Here is a 20,000-nt window from a genome sequence, read left to right as displayed (position 1 = left end):
CTTGGTCCCAGCTTTAGTTTTTTGTGGGTACTACAAGGTTACTATATGGGCTGAAATATGGGCTTTAAGTGGGTTTGTCCATAGGTTCCATGCTGGCCCCAGCAACTTGCTGGATTTCAGGATTCAGGATTTCTTTTATACAGGATTTCACAGGGCTTTAGGTGGGGCCCAACTAGGAATCATGTGCATGTGGCCCAATTAGGGATCATCTGGGCTCCATCTAAATGAGTAGCAACACCACACAAACAAGTTTTAAAGCATTAGAGCACACAGTGATATTGAAATATTTTCAATTTTATTAAAATTACTCATCATCATATTATGCTATATTCTGAAATTCCAGGGACAATATTTAAAGAAGCAGATTTATGTCAGATTAAAGAGTATCTATTTAATACCTATTTGTTAAAATACATATTTTGAACCTGTATTTGACCCAGTCTTTACTGAACATTTGAACAGGATATAAATTGGTGACAGTTAGAAGAAGCAGCAACTATACAGTACATTTATCAGTACAGCTTACACTGCAGACAGTCATTTGCGCATCTAGACACTCTCCTCCTCCATCTCTTGTCCTGGACTATTTTGAGAGTTCCCTCTCAGTTCCTTGCCAGTTGATCTGTGTTGTCTTCTTAAGAGCCTCTGCAAAACATTTTTTTTTTTTTTTTAGGGATTTTGATTTTAGAAAAATCATGTTACTTACACGTCACAATACCTTATGACAGAATAACAATTTCTACTCAGGATAAAAAAAAAACAGCAAAAAAATTATATAGGAATGGTGACGGTTTTGGAATGTCACTGGAAGGGCATTTAGGAAATCAATAAAAAACAGTTTATAAAGTATGCATAATAAGTATAATGATTTATGATTACTTTTAAAGTAAAATTAGGAATGCTCCGATCAATCGGCCAGATATTAGGGTTAGGTTAACTAAGTAAGTAAGTAAAAGTTTATTTATATAGCACCTTTCACAGGTACAAGGCAACAAAGTGCCTTACAACAAAAACATTAATATCATAAAATACACAAAATAAAAGCATAGACAGTACATGACCATATCATGTAACACAGGTACCTAATTAAAAGCCTGAACAAATAAATAAGACTTTAGTCTGCATTTGAAGGCATCAACAGAGTCAAAAGAGCGCATATACAGTGGGAGGGGGTTATTAAACGCCTTCTGAAGCAAAGCCATGAGTTTGTGTAAGAAAAATATTCGGTAACGCTTTAGATTACAGCCCGGAATGTACTATGTAATTAAGAGGAATTTACAGTGTAACTTTCTGCAATTATAGTGTACCTATAAAGGACTTGCATGTAAGTATATGGGTAAAGTTTTGGGAATAATGGGGTAACAACCAGGAGAAATAAAAATATATATTAATACTGTAAGTATTATAGAAATAAGGGTTACTTATTCTACTATTATGATACAACAGTCTTACACAGAGTACATACACTGCAAACCTTTTTGTAAAAATTGTGTATCAATACTGTATAGGCTTTTTTTAAAGGACAGGGTACATGTATAGGCATTTATACAATTCTTTAATATTTTAAAAAAAAATTATAGCAAAAGTGCAGATGTTTAAGTTTTGGCTAACATGTTTCAAGGCAAGAAAAGCTAAGACTATTGCAATTTTTTTTAAATACTGGGACATATATTTTGTTTGATGTGGTTACAGGGTAAGTGGTGCTTGTATAATAAATAAAGGTTTCCAAGTCAGTGATATAAAACTGTGTATGTATTTTTATTGTACTTACCCTGTAACTACATGGAACAAGGGGGTAACAAGCACCACCACATGAAACAAGTGTATCTTTCCCCAATATTTAAGCAAAAGTTGCAATAGTTTTTGTTTCAGTGCACTTATGTAAAAAAGATGACTTTATAAATGCATATGTACCCTGTAATTTTTTTTAAAAGCCTGTAATTTTAGAGTAGGTATTGGTTCACCTTTATTTCAGAAAGGTACGCAGTGTACAATTTTCTGGTGAAATTGCTCCCAAATGTAAGATTGTTATCACAATAGTAGGATAAACACCCTTTAGTCCTTTAATACTTACAGTATAAATAATTGTTTAATTCTCCTGGTTGTTACCTCCTTATTCCCCAAACTTAATATATTGTTCCTTTATACTTATATTGTAAGTATGTTATAGGTACACTATAATTACCAAAGGTTACGCTGTTAAATCGCTTTAATTACGCAGTACTTTCCAGGCTGTAATCTAAAGCATTATCAAATATTCATATTTAAAACTTTATTAAATAAAATAACCAGCTTCCGGCCAAGCGAACATACAGATTGCACTTAAGTGTAAAGTGCAACTTATGTGGTTTTAAGTTGATATTTACTCTACACCATTATGCACTACGCTACTTCTGACGTCACAAATTGACCTATGGCTAAGCCATTCAGTCAAACACGATGACCAGTGCGCACCTAACCTAATACACTCGGACATTCTCTGCTTCCACGTCCATTGAAATGCATTGCAGTTAGTCAGTTTTCATTAGGTTTTTTTGTCATTTTAAGTTTAAAATGGTCAAACGGTGTGCATGGGGTACATACAACTCCGACACTAGGTTCCCGAGAGACTGGGCGACGGTGTGTATTTCTTTACCCTTTCCCAAGCCACTTCTCAACAGAGATAAGTGTCTGCTCTGGATTAAGTTATGCGATTAAGTCATGCGCCGCGGTAGACCACAACAACAACTAAAGTTAGCCTTCTAGTTGCTTTGTACATCATGTCACTTAGCTTAATTAGCGTATCTGTAAATAACCGAGATAACAAATGTTAACAATGTTGTGCTGAATGATTCATGTAAATACTGTAGCACCAAACGGTGATGGCAACGATATGCGGTATATCACGTTTACATTGTGACCTGTAAATTAAATTTTTGCCTGGAGCTGAAGCTTTTCATCGACCTTCTCAACAATAAAATTATTAATATAACCCTCCAATGCATAGTTAAGGCCCTTAAGGTGACTTTGAGATGATATATAATATTTTTGTCTCCAAAAATCACCAATTGCCTCCTGTAAAATGTCTGCCATAGCGCCTGTCCCCGAATGTTGACTGTTTGTCCAAGTGAGTGGAGGGGGCGTGGCTTAGCCACAGGTCAATTGCATAAGTTTGCAAGTAGGCTGCTTATGGCCATTTAGTTGGAAGCTAGTTGTTTTACTTTAAAAAGTTTAAATATGGATATTTTTCAAACAAAATTTTTGCTTCAGAAGGCCTTTATTAACCCCCCTGGAGCCGTGTGGAGTTTATGATGGATGGATGCACTTTTTTGAGCTTTTTTAAACTAATAGTTGCAATCCACTGCCATTACGAAACTTGGAAGCGTCAGGGTGTTTATTAATAAAATTCTGATTGTATTTGTCTGAAAGAAGAACGTGGGCTAATATACACCAAAGGATGGCTTGAGGGTGAGTAAATCATGGGCTAAATACTCTAATTAAATTATGTAAAATCTAATTTTGAAAAATTTATTAAATTAAGTACAATCAAAACACCTCAACAAGGTTAATAAATCCATACCGGAAGTGACAGTACAATGTAGTAGATAAAGAGCAATCCTCCACCAAATTGCCAGTACTCTTCTGGATCCTTGGTCAATCTGGGATGGGGTGGGGTGATGCGTCCTTAACAATATTAAAACAAAACGTATCAATATCGTACCAACATTTGCCATTATAAAACATTCAGAGAACATGAAAAATAGCCCAATAGCTCCCCGGTCTCCACTGTGTGTGTTTAATACTCACTGCTGTGTGTGTGTGTGTGTGCACTTGAATGGATGAAATGAAGAGCACAAATTCCGAGTTTGGGGACACATGTCACATCACATCAATTAAAGCTTTAAAAAAAGAAATTGCTACTCCAAAATCAAACAAACCATCAAACAATTTTACCTGTAGCCACATTTATCCTGTTATGACACGTCTGAGGGTCTTTCCCTTGATGTTCTTCCGTGAACTAAATAAAGGGCTGATGGTGACATGTTCTCCTTTCTTTGTCACTTTAGAGGAAGAAAGACATAAAGATAATTAGTTACTCAGATTTGTCACTGGTAGAGGATATGACTTTTGATGATGAGTATAATACTTTTGACAACATAATATATTAATCCCAATGTAAGGTTTAGAAGCAATGGTTAAAACTGACTTACATAATGAAGTTGATAATCATGCCGTGGTGGATTTGTCTCTGTTGGGTGCCTGCTCTCCCCCCAAAAATCTTCTTCCAGTGCTTGATATATAAAAATAATAAAAAAATAAACAAATCTCTTATCATTAGCAGTTATCAGTTTTTTAAGAGGTGATGTCAAAATATTTAGAAACGGGCATCTACTAAAATATAAGAGATTTAACGTTAGACCAATAACATTTCTCAACTCTTCTGTAGATTCCAGTGTTTCAGAGATGACCGTTTTATCAGTCAAATCATATTTATATAGCGCTTTTCACAATATATCAGTCACTTTACTCATTTGGATTCTACTTCCCTAGTAAATAAATAAATAACTTCTACCAGAATATATTAGAACACATTTCATACTAATTATACTTCAATTTCATTAACATAATGACACATCACCTAAGAAGACTTTATTACACAATGAACATTTTATATATATATATATATATATATATATATATATATATTACGACAAAAAAATAAAGTAATAACGTTACCACTATTAAGTGTACCAAAAGTATATTTGCAATAGTTCCACTTTAGCACAATCAAATACAGCTACTCAGAAGCACTAACGTTGCTTTCAGATAAATATGGTTAGCTACCCGTTATGTTAACGTTACAAACACAACTGCAGGTAACTTAGTAGCCTACGTCCGTTATCCGTTTATAAAACTCTCGTATGTAACGTTAACGTTAAGTTACACAGAACATCTCTGGGTAGTTAATGAACTCCATTCACATACGTTTTGTTTATCTGCATATTCAACCATGAACTATATTAACACTCTCATCCACTTATTTGAATGTAATACCTAAACGTTTATATTAGTGGATCTCAGTTTTTCTAAAATGATAGTGGAGACAGAAAAATGTTCTCTTACCTGATCGCCAATATTGCAGGATCTCACGCATCCAGTCTGAGCGTCTTCTGTGTGTTCACATCTTCTGTTCTCCTTCGTTTACATGTCACATCGCAAATTAGTTCAAAATAATAATTGAAAGACCGAGTAATCTTGCTGAGCAGCCGTCGTCATCAACTCAAATGTATTTGATTTTTCAAACTTGACCAGTAAAAAGGCGCGCACAGTTGTCATTGGCCAGTTACATAGATGACAGTCAGATTAACCAATCATGATCAAAGAAGGTGAAACAACCGAAGTTACGACGTCACTCTGTAGGCCAAAACGCAGAAGTGAATTTGCATTTTAGCATTACAGTTCCCTCGCTCTAAAGCCTATGGGTTTTTTGAATGGGTTTTTGCTAAATCTCCTGAAATAAGGTCTCTGGTGAACAGAGCCTCTAAATATTTTCACGTTTTGATCTATGACATAGAACACACAATTATAACCTGCGTGTGTTTTTTTTTAAACTTTATTGTGTCTGATTGTGTTTTTTAAAATCTTTATATATGCTTCAAAATGTATATAAATTTTGGATTAACTTGTAAAGATTATCTTGCTAGACAAAACGTGTAAGGGTCACAACCCTCTGTTAAACACAGATCTTATTTTTTGCGATTTTCCAAAAGTCTATGGGGAAAATGCATTGCTTTTTTACCGAGGGAACCCATGCGCCGCTAGCTTCCGGGTTGTCCTACAAAGTGACGTCATCACTTCGGCACTCTATTGTTTCAGTGGTAATGATTAAAAAAAAAAAAAAAAAGTGGTAATGATTTTTTTTTTTAAGAAATCCGTGTTTAATTTAATTTGTAGGCTATATTATTTGATTACTGTTTTTATGAAAGTGTGTGAATAAAAATGTAATCCTGCAAGCTAAACTTTAGGCACACACACAAAATTGTAAACCCCAAACAAAATCGCACAAAGCAAAAAAAGTTTATTCTGCACTTGTTGAGATTGAAATTATATCCATTATTTTTATTATTGTTAATAATATACTGATTCTATTTCAACACAAATTTATATTTTTGAAGTGGTGTTTTGATCAAAATATCATAAAATGCTACAATAATAATTAGAAATTAATAATTAGAAATAATAATAATTTAAATGTTATGGATTTCTTGAAGACATGACATTGATTCAACAAACAGATAAAAAAAATCAACTGTTTAGCATTAAAATGTTACATTGTGTACATTGTGTGCATTCTGTACTCGCTGCAAATGTGATTTTTGAATTTAGTTTTGATTTTCCCTTCAAACACTGCATGTTGCATTCTAACTTTTTTTACTTGGGCTATTTCATCATCTGGACTGAGTCTCTTTCAATAATCAAAACCCTAACCCTAACACCAATATTTAAAATCTCTAGAATTACATTGTCACTAACTGACTGACCAGAAAACTCTTGAGTATTTCCATTGAATAAGGGCATTTGGCTGATGCTAGGGGTTTGATTTATTCTAGCCATCTCAAGTCATTAGAATATTTTGATAGATAAGTAGCTTCTGTAACCCGTTCTTCATATTGTACAGTGACCATTTTCGGGATATTTTGAACCATTTGTATAACTATATTGAGATAAGCATATTGCAGTAACTCAGAAGTTTGCAGTAACAAAATTAAACCACTAAAAGTTGACACTTTGAGTTTGAATATTTAGTGTCAATGATTAGGGTTGGAACTAATATCTGCTGAACGCCAACACTCCAGGACTGGATTTGAAGAGCCGTGGCCTATACTGTATCCACATACCAATACTATTGCCAACAGTATTGGGACACCCATCCAAGTTATTGAATGGGGGTGTTTCAATCACATCCATGGCCACAGTTGTATAAAATCAAGCACCTAGGTATGCAGGTGCTTCTACAAACATGTGTAAAAACATAGGTTGCTTTCAGGAGCTCAGTGAATTCAAGCGTGGTACCATGATAGGTTTCCACCTGTGGAATAAGTCCATTTGTGAAATTTCCTCACTACTAAATATGGTCAACTGTTAGTGGTATTTTAACAAGGATTATACTGTAAATCATAAATATACTGTATATAAATGTTTTAATGATTGCACAGATATGTTTTTTTTACAAGTGTATAGTTTATGAAGTCATTTACAGATGCACAATTTATATTTATTCCATAGTTCATTATATTCACAATTATACTTGTATATATTTCCGCATTAAGGATCCATATAGAGATTACTTATGTGGAAACTACTTTGGGCCCATGTAGGCAGCCTTTATGGGAATGTTTGTGTTTGCCCATGTCTGACCCATGCGGTTTATCAAAATGGGCCCCATATATTTTTCACATTCAGAACCCATATAGAGATTACTTATGTGGAAACTACTTTGGGCCCATGTAGGCAGCCTAGATGGGACTGTTTGTGTTTGCCCATATCTGACCCATGCGGTTTATCAAAGTGGGCCCCATATGTTTTTCCCATTCAGAACCCAAATAGAGATTACCTATGAGGGAACTACCTTGGGCCCATGTAGGCAGCCTAAATGGGACTGTTTGTGTTTGCCCATGTCTGACCCATGCGGTTTATCAAAATGGGCCCCATATATTTTTCACATTCAGAACCCATTAAGAGATTACTTATGAGGGAACTACCTTGTGGGCCCATGTAGGCAGCCTATATGGGACTGTTTGTGTCTGCCCATGTCTGACTCATGCGGTTTATCAAAATGGGCCCCATATATTTTTCACATTCAGAACCCATATAGAGATTACTTATGAGGGAACTACCTTGTGGGCCCATGTAGGCAGCCTATATGGGACTGCTTGTGTTTGCCCATATCTGACCCATGCGGTTTATCAAAATGGGCCCCATATATTTTTCACATTCAGAACCCATATAGAGATTACTTATGAGGGAACTACCTTGAGCCCATGTAGGCAGCCTATATGGGACTGCTTGTGTTTGCCCATATCTGACCCATGCGGTTTATCAAAATGGGCCCCATATATTTTTCACATTCAGAACCCATATAGAGATTACTTATGAGGGAACTACCTTGGGCCCATGTAGGCAGCCTATATGGGACTGTTTGTGTTTGCCCATGTCTGACCCATGCAGTTTATCAAAGTGGGCCCCATATGTTTTTCCCATTCAGAACCCATATAGAGATTACTTATGAGGGAACTACCTTGGGCCCATGTAGGCAGCCTATATGGGACTGCTTGTGTTTGCCCATATCTGACCCATGCGGTTTATCAAAATGGGCCCCATATATTTTTCACATTCAGAACCCATATAGAGATTACCTATGAGGGAACTACCTTGGGCCCATGTAGGCAGCCTAAATGGGACTGTTTGTGTTTGCCCATGTCTGACCCATGCGGTTTATCAAAGTGGGCCCCATATGTTTTTCCCATTCAGAACCCATATAGAGATTACCTATGAGGGAACTACCTTGGGCCTATATAGGTTGCTTATATGGAATTGATTGTGTTTGCACATGTCTGTCCGATATAGTTTGGCCATGTGAGCCCCATATGTATTGCCCCATTCAAAACCCATATAGAGATTACCAACGTGGGTGCCACATTGGGCTCATGTAGGCCGCCTATATAGGACTGATTGTGTTTGCCCATGTCTGACCCATATGGGTTATGAAAGTGGACCCCATATATTTTTCCCATTCATAACCCATATAGAGATTATCTATGTGGGTACTACCTTGGGCCCACGCAGGCAGCCTATATGGGACTGCTTGTGTTTGCCCATATCTGACCCATGCGGTTTATCAAAATGGGCCCCATATATTTTTCACATTCAGAACCCATATAGAGATTACCTATGAGGGAACTACCTTGGGCCCATGTAGGCAGCCTATATAGGACTGATTGTGTTTGCCCATGTCTGACCCATATGGGTTATGAAAGTGGACCCCATATATTTTTCCCATTCATAACCCATATAGAGATTATCTATGTGGGTACTACCTTGGGCCCACGCAGGCAGCCTATATGGGACTGCTTGTGTTTGCCCATATCTGACCCATGCGGTTTATCAAAATGGGCCCCATATATTTTTCACATTCAGAACCCATATAGAGATTACCTATGAGGGAACTACCTTGGGCCCAGGACTGATTGTGTTTGCCCATGTCTGACCCATATGGGTTATGAAAGTGGACCCCATATATTTTTCCCATTCATAACCCATATAGAGATTATCTATGTGGGTACTACCTTGGGCCCACGCAGGCAGCCTATATGGGACTGCTTGTGTTTGCCCATATCTGACCCATGCGGTTTATCAAAATGGGCCCCATATATTTTTCACATTCAGAACCCATATAGAGATTACTTATGAGGGAACTACCTTGGGCCCATGTAGGCAGCCTATATGGGACTGCTTGTGTTTGCACATATCTGACCCATGCGGTTTATCAAAATGGGCCCCATATATTTTTCACATTCAGAACCCATATAGATATTACTTATGAGGGAACTACCTTGTGCCCATGTAGGCAGCCTATATGGGACTGCTTGTGTTTGCACATATCTGACCCATGCGGTTTATCAAAATGGGCCCCATATATTTTTCACATTCAGAACCCATATAGATATTACTTATGAGGGAACTACCTTGTGCCCATGTAGGCAGCCTATATGGGACTGCTTGTGTTTGCACATATCTGACCCATGCGGTTTATCAAAATGGGCCCCATATATTTTTCACATTCAGAACCCATATAGATATTACTTATGAGGGAACTACCTTGTGCCCATGTAGGCAGCCTATATGGGACTGCTTGTGTTTGCACATATCTGACCCATGCGGTTTATCAAAATGGGCCCCATATATTTTTCACATTCAGAACCCATATAGAGATTACCTATGAGGGAACTACCTTGGGCCCATGTAGGCAGCCTATATAGGACTGATTGTGTTTGCCCATGTCTGACCCATATGGGTTATGAAAGTGGACCCCATATATTTTTCCCATTCATAACCCATATAGAGATTATCTATGTGGGTACTACCTTGGGCCCACGCAGGCAGCCTATATGGGACTGCTTGTGTTTGCCCATATCTGACCCATGCGGTTTATCAAAATGGGCCCCATATATTTTTCACATTCAGAACCCATATAGAGATTACCTATGAGGGAACTACCTTGGGCCCATGTAGGCAGCCTATATAGGACTGATTGTGTTTGCCCATGTCTGACCCATATGGGTTATGAAAGTGGACCCCATATATTTTTCCCATTCATAACCCATATAGAGATTATCTATGTGGGTACTACCTTGGGCCCACGCAGGCAGCCTATATGGGACTGCTTGTGTTTGCCCATATCTGACCCATGCGGTTTATCAAAATGGGCCCCATATATTTTTCACATTCAGAACCCATATAGAGATTACCTATGAGGGAACTACCTTGGGCCCATGTAGGCAGCCTATATAGGACTGATTGTGTTTGCCCATGTCTGACCCATATGGGTTATGAAAGTGGACCCCATATATTTTTCCCATTCATAACCCATATAGAGATTATCTATGTGGGTACTACCTTGGGCCCACGCAGGCAGCCTATATGGGACTGCTTGTGTTTGCCCATATCTGACCCATGCGGTTTATCAAAATGGGCCCCATATATTTTTCACATTCAGAACCCATATAGAGATTACCTATGAGGGAACTACCTTGGGCCCATGTAGGCAGCCTATATAGGACTGATTGTGTTTGCCCATGTCTGACCCATATGGGTTATGAAAGTGGACCCCATATATTTTTCCCATTCATAACCCATATAGAGATTATCTATGTGGGTACTACCTTGGGCCCACGCAGGCAGCCTATATGGGACTGCTTGTGTTTGCCCATATCTGACCCATGCGGTTTATCAAAATGGGCCCCATATATTTTTCACATTCAGAACCCATATAGAGATTACTTATGAGGGAACTACCTTGGGCCCATGTAGGCAGCCTATATGGGACTGCTTGTGTTTGCACATATCTGACCCATGCGGTTTATCAAAATGGGCCCCATATATTTTTCACATTCAGAACCCATATAGATATTACTTATGAGGGAACTACCTTGTGCCCATGTAGGCAGCCTATATGGGACTGTTTGTGTTTGCCCATGTCTGACCCATGCAGTTTATCAAAGTGGGCCCCATATATTTTTCCCATTCAGAACCCATATAGAGATTACCTATGAGGGAACTACCTTGGGCCCATGTAGGCAGCCTAAATGGGACTGTTTGTGTTTGCCCATGTCTGACCCATGCGGTTTATCAAAGTGGGCCCCATATATTTTTCACATTCAGAACCCATATAGAGATTACCTATGAGGGAACTACCTTGGGCCCATGTAGGCAGCCTATATAGGACTGATTGTGTTTGCCCATGTCTGACCCATATGGGTTATGAAAGTGGACCCCATATATTTTTCCCATTCATAACCCATATAGAGATTATCTATGTGGGTACTACCTTGGGCCCACGCAGGCAGCCTATATGGGACTGCTTGTGTTTGCCCATATCTGACCCATGCAGTTTATCAAAGTGGGCCCCATATGTTTTTCCCATTCAGAACCCATATAGAGATCACCTATGAGGGAACTACCTTGGGCCCATGTAGGCAGCCTAAATGGGACTGTTTGTGTTTGCCCATGTCTGACCCATGCGGTTTATCAAAGTGGGCCCCATATGTTTTTCCCATTCAGAACCCATATAGAGATTGCCTATGAGGGAACTACCTTGGGCCCATGTAGGCAGCCTAAATGGGACTGTTTGTGTTTGCCCATATGTGACCCATGCGGTTTATCAAAGTGGGCCCCATATGTTTTTCCCATTCAGAACCCATATAGAGATTACCTTAGAGGGAACTACCTTGGGCCTATATAGGTTGCTTATATGGGATTGATTGTGTTTGCACATGTCTGTCCGATATAGTTTGGCCATGTGGGTCCCATATGTATTGCCCCATTCAAAACCCATATAGAGATTACCAACGTGGGTGCCACATTGGGCTCATGTAGGCAGCCTATATAGGACTGATTGTGTTTGCCCATGTCTGACCCATATGGGTTATGAAAGTGGACCCCATATATTTTTCCCATTCATAACCCATATAGAGATTATCTATGTGGGTACTACCTTGGGCCCACGCAGGCAGCCTATATGGGACTGGTTGTATTTGCCAATGTCTCACCCATTTGATAAACCCAAATGGGCCCCATTTGTGTTACCCATTTTGAGCCCATGCCCTCATTTCCCATTAGTGACCCAACTAGGACCCACATAGGGAGCCCACTTATTTTTGCCCATGTGGGACCGACGTAGCTGACCCAAGTGGGCCCCAGAAAAGATGCCCATTTTGGGACCATACCCACTTGGTACCCACGTAGCCCAAGCATAAACCATGTGGGGCCCACATATACATGTTGGCTGGGAAGCTTTATATAGTTTACTACCCTAATGTTTTAACTATTCAAATAGCCCAATTTTGGCAGCAGATTTCGCTTACGGCCATACCACCTTGAGAACGCCCGAACTCGTCTGATCTCGGAAGCTAAGCAGGGTCGGGCCTGGTTAGTACTTGGATGGGAGACCGCCTGGGAATACCAGGTGCTGTAAGCTTTATTGTTTAAAAAAAAAAAAAAAAAAAAAAGAGTCAATGAAATGTTTCAAAAATCCTAAATTGTCTTTTTTCCCCTCAAAATTCCTGAAATAGTCTCTCAGTTTCTTCAGAAAGCCTGAAAGAGTCTCTTTTTTTTCTTCTTCAAATAGCCCAATTTTGGCTGCAGATTTCGCTTACGGCCATACCACCTTGAGAACGCCCGAACTCGTCTGATCTCGGAAGCTAAGCAGGGTCGGGCCTGGTTAGTACTTGGATGGGAGACCGCCTGGGAATACCAGGTGCTGTAAGCTTTATGTAGTTTACTACCCTAATGTTCTAACCATTCAAATAGCCCAATTTTGGCAGCAGATTTCGCTTACGGCCATACCACCTTGAGAACGCCCGAACTCGTCTGATCTCGGAAGCTAAGCAGGGTCGGGCCTGGTTAGTACTTGGATGGGAGACCGCCTGGGAATACCAGGTGCTGTAAGCTTTATGTAGTTTACTACCCTAATGTTCTAACCATTCAAATAGCCCAATTTTGGCAGGAGATTTCGCTTACGACCATACCACCTTGAGAACGCCCGAACTCGTCTGATCTCGGAAGCTAAGCAGGGTCGGGCCTGGTTAGTACTTGGATGGGAGACCGCCTGGGAATACCAGGTGCTGTAAGCTTTATGTAGTTTACTACCCTAATGTTCTAACCATTCAAATAGCCCAATTTTGGCAGCAGATTTCGCTTACGGCCATACCACCTTGAGAACGCCCGAACTCGTCTGATCTCGGAAGCTAAGCAGGGTCGGGCCTGGTTAGTACTTGGATGGGAGACCGCCTGGGAATACCAGGTGCTGTAAGCTTTATATAGTTTACTACCCTAATGTTCTAACCATTGAAATAGCCCAATTTTGGCAGCAGATTTCGCTTACGGCCATACCACCTTGAGAACGCCCGAACTCGTCTGATCTCGGAAGCTAAGCAGGGTCGGGCCTGGTTAGTACTTGGATGGGAGACCGCCTGGGAATACCAGGTGCTGTAAGCTTTATGTAGTTTACTACCCTAATGTTCTAACCATTCAAATAGCCCAATTTTGGCAGCAGATTTCGCTTACGGCCATACCACCTTGAGAACGCCCGAACTCGTCTGATCTCGGAAGCTAAGCAGGGTCGGGCCTGGTTAGTACTTGGATGGGAGACCGCCTGGGAATACCAGGTGCTGTAAGCTTTATGTAGTTTACTACCCTAATGTTCTAACCATTCAAATAGCCCAATTTTGGCAGGAGATTTCGCTTACGACCATACCACCTTGAGAACGCCCGAACTCGTCTGATCTCGGAAGCTAAGCAGGGTCGGGCCTGGTTAGTACTTGGATGGGAGACCGCCTGGGAATACCAGGTGCTGTAAGCTTTATGTAGTTTACTACCCTAATGTTCTAACCATTCAAATAGCCCAATTTTGGCAGCAGATTTCGCTTACGGCCATACCACCTTGAGAACGCCCGAACTCGTCTGATCTCGGAAGCTAAGCAGGGTCGGGCCTGGTTAGTACTTGGATGGGAGACCGCCTGGGAATACCAGGTGCTGTAAGCTTTATTGTTTAAAAAAAAAAAAAAAAAAAAAGAGTCAATGAAATGTTTCAAAAATCCTAAATTGTCTTTTTTCCCCTCAAAATTCCTGAAATAGTCTCTCAGTTTCTTCAGAAAGCCTGAAAGAGTCTCTTTTTTTTCTTCTTCAAATAGCCCAATTTTGGCTGCAGATTTCGCTTACGGCCATACCACCTTGAGAACGCCCGAACTCGTCTGATCTCGGAAGCTAAGCAGGGTCGGGCCTGGTTAGTACTTGGATGGGAGACCGCCTGGGAATACCAGGTGCTGTAAGCTTTATGTAGTTTACTACCCTAATGTTCTAACCATTCAAATAGCCCAATTTTGGCAGCAGATTTCGCTTACGGCCATACCACCTTGAGAACGCCCGAACTCGTCTGATCTCGGAAGCTAAGCAGGGTCGGGCCTGGTTAGTACTTGGATGGGAGACCGCCTGGGAATACCAGGTGCTGTAAGCTTTATGTAGTTTACTACCCTAATGTTCTAACCATTCAAATAGCCCAATTTTGGCAGGAGATTTCGCTTACGACCATACCACCTTGAGAACGCCCGAACTCGTCTGATCTCGGAAGCTAAGCAGGGTCGGGCCTGGTTAGTACTTGGATGGGAGACCGCCTGGGAATACCAGGTCCTGTAAGCTTTATGTAGTTTACTACCCTAATGTTCTAACCATTCAAATAGCCCAATTTTGGCAGCAGATTTCGCTTACGGCCATACCACCTTGAGAACGCCCGAACTCGTCTGATCTCGGAAGCTAAGCAGGGTCGGGCCTGGTTAGTACTTGGATGGGAGACCGCCTGGGAATACCAGGTGCTGTAAGCTTTATATAGTTTACTACCCTAATGTTTTAACTATTCAAATAGCCCAATTTTGGCAGCAGATTTCGCTTACGGCCATACCACCTTGAGAACGCCCGAACTCGTCTGATCTCGGAAGCTAAGCAGGGTCGGGCCTGGTTAGTACTTGGATGGGAGACCGCCTGGGAATAGCAGGTGCTGTAAGCTTTATATAGTTTACTACCCTAATGTTCTAACCATTCAAATAGCCCAATTTTGGCAGCAGATTTCGCTTACGGCCATACCACCTTGAGAACGCCCGAACTCGTCTGATCTCGGAAGCTAAGCAGGGTCGGGCCTGGTTAGTACTTGGATGGGAGACCGCCTGGGAATACCAGGTGCTGTAAGCTTTATATAGTTTACTACCCTAATGTTTTAACTATTCAAATAGCCCAATTTTGGCAGCAGATTTCGCTTACGGCCATACCACCTTGAGAACGCCCGAACTCGTCTGATCTCGGAAGCTAAGCAGGGTCGGGCCTGGTTAGTACTTGGATGGGAGACCGCCTGGGAATAGCAGGTGCTGTAAGCTTTATATAGTTTACTACCCTAATGTTCTAACCATTCAAATAGCCCAATTTTGGCAGCAGATTTCGCTTACGGCCATACCACCTTGAGAACGCCCGAACTCGTCTGATCTCGGAAGCTAAGCAGGGTCGGGCCTGGTTAGTACTTGGATGGGAGACCGCCTGGGAATACCAGGTGCTGTAAGCTTTATATAGTTTACTACCCTAATGTTCTAACCATTGAAATAGCCCAATTTTGGCAGCAGATTTCGCTTACGGCCATACCACCTTGAGAACGCCCGAACTCGTCTGATCTCGGAAGCTAAGCAGGGTCGGGCCTGGTTAGTACTTGGATGGGAGACCGCCTGGGAATACCAGGTGCTGTAAGCTTTATGTAGTTTACTAACCTAATGTTCTAACCATTCAAATAGCCCAATTTTGGCAGCAGATTTCGCTTACGGCCATACCACCTTGAGAACGCCCGAGTGGTACGATCCAGGAAGTTGTGTGGCAGTAGTTGGGAGAGGAAGGCTCTCCTCCATTTTGTTTTCTTTTATTTGTGTTTGTTTTTGTGAGTTTTTATTACTTCAAGTTAGTTTTTTTTGTTTTTTTGTTTTTTTTAACCACCTAACAGCAGCTTTTGCTGGCTGGAAGGTGGTTATTTTTATTTTTTCTCAAAAATGGATGGATTAATGGCAAACGACACTGGACCGGGAAGAGGAACACGAACGGCAAACGACTCTGGACTGGCTCGAGGAACACGCACGGCAAAAGACACTGGACTGGATAGAGGAACACGCATGGCAAACGACACTGGACTGGCTGGAGAGAAATGCTTGGCAAACGACACTGGACTGGATTATCGACAACGAGCTGGACATGATGGGAGAGACAAGTTTGCAGGAAGGAAGTATTTAAAGGAGGCAACGATCATTTTGAATGTGGAGAATGTCAATGAGGTGAGAGCGGCGGATATTATCAAGGCAGTGGTGGATAAATGTGGACATGGCAAAATTCTGGCATTAAGACCAAGACAAGGTAAAGAATATGAACTAACAATGGAAAATGAAGAAACATGTGAGGATTTGATGGATGGACTGAACATAAAAGGAGTAAATTGTGAAATTAAAAGACTGCAAAATAGAGACTATGTTGTTTCCTTCATGCACCTGCCCGTCTACCTGGAGGATAGAGAAATTATTGAAAAATTGGAGGGATGGGGAGTTGATCCCATATCAAAAATTAAAAGAAGATGCTACCCGGGCACCGAAATCGAGGATGGAACGAGGTTCCTTAAAGTAAGGTTCCCGAAAGAGGTGGCATCATTGCCCTACAGCACAAGGCTGGAAACGGCAGAAGGGCAGCAGTATTTTAGGGTGATGCACAGTCACCAGGTGAAGACCTGTCGGCTGTGCATGAGCCCAGACCATCTGCTAAAAGAGTGCCCAGACTTTAAATGCCACAAATGCGGAGAAAGAGGACACTTCGCAAGAGACTGTAATGCAGCCAGGTGCCCGGAGTGTCAGAAAATTTTAAATAAATGTGTGTGTATGGAGGAGGAAGAGGAAGGAGGTAGGGAGCTTCAGGTGGACGGACAGGTGCATGAAGGAAACAACGAGGAGGAAAGACAAACTGATGTGGTACAAGAGGAACAAGTTATGCAGCAAAAAGAAATGGAAGAAGGAACGAGCAACAGAGAGGAAGAAGGAGAGCAAGAGAACAATAAAGATAAAGAACAAACAATGGAACAGGACATGCAATGGTCAGCAATGGGAACATCGGACAGTGGTAAAAGGTATCGGGATGAGATGGAGAAAAAAGAAATAAAGATGGACAACACGGAGAACAACAGAGAAGTGAGAGGACAAATAAGAAGAAGATCATCAAAGTTTGAGCCAAATTTGGAAAATGCACGAAAAAAGACTACAATAAGGAGCAGAGATGGAAGTACAAACAGATATGACGTGTTAAAGGACCTTGAGGGAGAAAATGGAGACTAATGGTTTTTAGGTATTTATTTTTCTTTTTTTTAATGGTTTTAAGCTGTGTTACTTTTAATGCAAGAGGACTGATGGACATGGGCAAATTTGAAAGAGTGAAAGAAAAGTGTAGAGGAGAAGATGTCATTGTTTTACAAGAGACAAATTGGAAAGAGAGTGTGATGATGGAATATAAAAAGAAATGGGAAGGGGATATTTTATATAATAATGGGGAAGGTAGGCTTGGAAGAGGGGTGGCGTTTTTAATGAGAAAGGATGCTTTTAATACAACCAGAGTGGTGTACACAGATAAGATTGGGAAATGCATGGCTGTGGAAGTAAATTACGAAGGATGTAAATTGATTTTAGTAAATGTACATGCACCAACGGAGGAGAAGGAAAAGAAAGAGTTTTTTAATATTTTAAGAAGTATTGTAAAGGACTATAAGAAAGTGATAATGATGGGGGATTTTAACACGGTTTTTAGTAAACAAGACATGGCAGAAGGAATGGTTTTTAGAACAGATACAGGGAGAAAAGAATTAAAAGCTTTAATGGGAGAAAATAATATGATAGATGTGTGGAGAGAAAGAAATGAAAAGAAAAAAGAATTTTCAAGAAGACAAATAGTAGGGCAGTTTGTGTGTAGGACAAGAATTGATTATGTTTTGTGTACAAGGAATATGGAGGATTTTATTGAAGACATTAAGTATGAAGACACAAGTTTCAGTGATCACAAGTTTTTATTTTTTAAAATAGACGGGAATAAAGTGCAAAGAGGGCCAGGAATATGGGTTTTAAATACAAAAATGTTAGAAAATGAAGACTATATCTTAAAGGTTAAAGAAATTATAGAAAAAGAAAGGGAAAATGAAATATATGAAGAAAATAAAAGAATATGGTGGGAGAACGTAAAGTTTTTAATAAAAAAATTTTCGATAAAGTATGGTAGTATAATATGCAAATGCAAAAAATACAAAGAAAAAGAAATAAAGGAAAGCTTAGAAGAAGAATTGAATAAAGGAAATAAAGATGTACAAAAGATAAAAGAAATGGAGGAAAAACTGAAAGAAATAGAGGAAAAAGAATATGAGGGAGCGAGATTAAGAAGCAAAGCTAAATATACGGTGGAGGGAGAAAAATGCACAAAGTTCTTTTTTGATTTGGAAAAAAAGAAAGGAAAAGCAGAAACGATAAAACAGATAAGAGGAAAAAATGGGGAAATTGTAGAAGGGAATGAAAAGATTTTAGAAGAAATAAAGGATTTTTATGAAAATCTTTTTACTACAAGGGGTGTAGACGAAAACAAAAAAAGGGAATTGTTGAAGCAGATAAAAGCAAAAATTAGCGAGGAAGATAAAAAAGAATGTAATCAAGAAATCAGAGAAGAAGAGATAGAAAGAGCAATACAGCAGCTGAATAAAAAGAAAAGTCCAGGAATAGATGGTTTGGGAAATGAATTTTACATATGTTTTAAAGAGATTTTAACCAAAATATTAAAGGAAGTTTTCAAAGAAATTTTTGAAGAAGAAGAAGTCAATGAAAGAATGGGGATGGGGATAACAAAGCTGATATATAAAAGTAAGGGAGAAAAGGTAGATTTAAAAAACTACAGACCGATCACAATGCTGAACACAGATTTTAAAATCTTAGCAAAAGTTTTAGCAAACAGGTTAAAAGAAGTAATGCCAAGTATAATCAAAACAAACCAAGCGTACGGAGTAAAAGGAAGGGATATAGCGGATACGACAATGAGCATAAGAGACACAATATGGTACATGAAAGAAAAGAATGAAAATGGATATGTAATAAGTCTTGATTTTGAAAAAGCTTTTGATAGAGTGGAACACCGGTTTTTATTTGATGTTTTAAAGGAATTTGGTTTCGGGGGAGATTTTATCAAATGGATAAAGATTTTATATAAGGGTGCTTTAACAAGAATAAAATGTAATGGTTTTTTAACAGAGTGTTTTAAAATCACAAGATCAATAAGACAGGGTTGTCCGCTTTCAGCATTATTATATTCACTTGTATCAGAGCCGTTGGGATTGGCGATAAAGCAAAAAGAAGAAATAACTGGTATTGAAATTGAGGAAAAAAAAGCAGAAGGGAAGGTTTTTCAATATGCTGATGATACAACGATAATAGTAAAAGGAAAGGAGAGCGTCAAAGAAGTTATGAAGTGTGTAGAAGACTATTGTAAAGGATCGGGAGGTAAAGTAAATGAGGATAAGACAGTATATATGAGATTTGGTGAAGCAATGATTTTAAGGGATTGTTTTAAGTTCAAGGAAGTAGAAGAAATGAGGATTTTAGGAATTTTAATGGGGAAAAATGAGAAGAAAGTTAGAGATGAAATGTGGG

General features: G+C 39.6%; 1 long non-coding RNA gene and 18 other non-coding genes across 20 annotated transcripts; 18 read left to right on the top strand and 1 right to left on the bottom strand.

Annotated features, from left to right (window-relative positions):
• Positions 1-276: 276 nt before the first annotated feature.
• Positions 277-5,560, bottom strand: LOC120493089 (uncharacterized). Of its 2 annotated transcripts, none has more exons than XR_016155242.1 (5): positions 5,104-5,560; positions 4,191-4,270; positions 3,934-4,040; positions 3,560-3,663; positions 277-645 (listed from the first exon to the last, which is right to left on the bottom strand). It is a non-coding gene; the product is annotated as an uncharacterized LOC120493089 (long non-coding RNA). The 2 variants fall into 2 exon arrangements; XR_016155243.1 differs by having other exon boundaries at positions 3,934-3,997; positions 5,104-5,556.
• A 7,057-nt stretch (positions 5,561-12,617) lies between these two features.
• On the top strand, positions 12,618-12,736 carry LOC148985972 (5S ribosomal RNA). Its single transcript, XR_016166394.1, has one exon. It is a non-coding gene; the product is annotated as a 5S ribosomal RNA (ribosomal RNA).
• Positions 12,737-12,908: 172 nt separating this feature from the next.
• LOC148985971 (5S ribosomal RNA) lies at positions 12,909-13,027 on the top strand. Its single transcript, XR_016166393.1, has one exon. It is a non-coding gene; the product is annotated as a 5S ribosomal RNA (ribosomal RNA).
• A 63-nt stretch (positions 13,028-13,090) lies between these two features.
• Positions 13,091-13,209, top strand: LOC148985970 (5S ribosomal RNA). Its single transcript, XR_016166392.1, has one exon. It is a non-coding gene; the product is annotated as a 5S ribosomal RNA (ribosomal RNA).
• A 63-nt stretch (positions 13,210-13,272) lies between these two features.
• LOC148985969 (5S ribosomal RNA) lies at positions 13,273-13,391 on the top strand. The gene has a single exon (XR_016162802.1). It is a non-coding gene; the product is annotated as a 5S ribosomal RNA (ribosomal RNA).
• A 63-nt stretch (positions 13,392-13,454) lies between these two features.
• On the top strand, positions 13,455-13,573 carry LOC148985968 (5S ribosomal RNA). The gene has a single exon (XR_016166391.1). It is a non-coding gene; the product is annotated as a 5S ribosomal RNA (ribosomal RNA).
• Positions 13,574-13,636: 63 nt separating this feature from the next.
• Positions 13,637-13,755, top strand: LOC148985967 (5S ribosomal RNA). The gene has a single exon (XR_016166389.1). It is a non-coding gene; the product is annotated as a 5S ribosomal RNA (ribosomal RNA).
• A 63-nt stretch (positions 13,756-13,818) lies between these two features.
• On the top strand, positions 13,819-13,937 carry LOC148985966 (5S ribosomal RNA). The gene has a single exon (XR_016166388.1). It is a non-coding gene; the product is annotated as a 5S ribosomal RNA (ribosomal RNA).
• A 63-nt stretch (positions 13,938-14,000) lies between these two features.
• On the top strand, positions 14,001-14,119 carry LOC148985965 (5S ribosomal RNA). The gene has a single exon (XR_016162801.1). It is a non-coding gene; the product is annotated as a 5S ribosomal RNA (ribosomal RNA).
• Positions 14,120-14,182: 63 nt separating this feature from the next.
• LOC148985964 (5S ribosomal RNA) lies at positions 14,183-14,301 on the top strand. Its single transcript, XR_016166386.1, has one exon. It is a non-coding gene; the product is annotated as a 5S ribosomal RNA (ribosomal RNA).
• Positions 14,302-14,472: 171 nt separating this feature from the next.
• On the top strand, positions 14,473-14,591 carry LOC148985963 (5S ribosomal RNA). Its single transcript, XR_016166385.1, has one exon. It is a non-coding gene; the product is annotated as a 5S ribosomal RNA (ribosomal RNA).
• A 63-nt stretch (positions 14,592-14,654) lies between these two features.
• LOC148985962 (5S ribosomal RNA) lies at positions 14,655-14,773 on the top strand. The gene has a single exon (XR_016166384.1). It is a non-coding gene; the product is annotated as a 5S ribosomal RNA (ribosomal RNA).
• A 63-nt stretch (positions 14,774-14,836) lies between these two features.
• LOC148985961 (5S ribosomal RNA) lies at positions 14,837-14,955 on the top strand. Its single transcript, XR_016164007.1, has one exon. It is a non-coding gene; the product is annotated as a 5S ribosomal RNA (ribosomal RNA).
• Positions 14,956-15,018: 63 nt separating this feature from the next.
• Positions 15,019-15,137, top strand: LOC148985960 (5S ribosomal RNA). Its single transcript, XR_016166383.1, has one exon. It is a non-coding gene; the product is annotated as a 5S ribosomal RNA (ribosomal RNA).
• A 63-nt stretch (positions 15,138-15,200) lies between these two features.
• On the top strand, positions 15,201-15,319 carry LOC148985959 (5S ribosomal RNA). Its single transcript, XR_016162267.1, has one exon. It is a non-coding gene; the product is annotated as a 5S ribosomal RNA (ribosomal RNA).
• A 63-nt stretch (positions 15,320-15,382) lies between these two features.
• On the top strand, positions 15,383-15,501 carry LOC148985958 (5S ribosomal RNA). Its single transcript, XR_016166382.1, has one exon. It is a non-coding gene; the product is annotated as a 5S ribosomal RNA (ribosomal RNA).
• A 63-nt stretch (positions 15,502-15,564) lies between these two features.
• LOC148985957 (5S ribosomal RNA) lies at positions 15,565-15,683 on the top strand. Its single transcript, XR_016162265.1, has one exon. It is a non-coding gene; the product is annotated as a 5S ribosomal RNA (ribosomal RNA).
• A 63-nt stretch (positions 15,684-15,746) lies between these two features.
• On the top strand, positions 15,747-15,865 carry LOC148985956 (5S ribosomal RNA). The gene has a single exon (XR_016166381.1). It is a non-coding gene; the product is annotated as a 5S ribosomal RNA (ribosomal RNA).
• Positions 15,866-15,928: 63 nt separating this feature from the next.
• On the top strand, positions 15,929-16,047 carry LOC148985955 (5S ribosomal RNA). The gene has a single exon (XR_016166380.1). It is a non-coding gene; the product is annotated as a 5S ribosomal RNA (ribosomal RNA).
• Positions 16,048-20,000: the final 3,953 nt, after the last annotated feature.

Source organism: Pimephales promelas, chromosome 3, assembly GCF_988280905.1.
Source record: "Pimephales promelas chromosome 3, fPimPro1.hap1.1, whole genome shotgun sequence".
NCBI classification, from domain to species: domain Eukaryota; kingdom Metazoa; phylum Chordata; class Actinopteri; order Cypriniformes; family Leuciscidae; genus Pimephales; species Pimephales promelas.
Note: the sequence above shows the minus strand (reverse complement) of the source record. Positions and strands in the feature narration are given on the sequence as shown.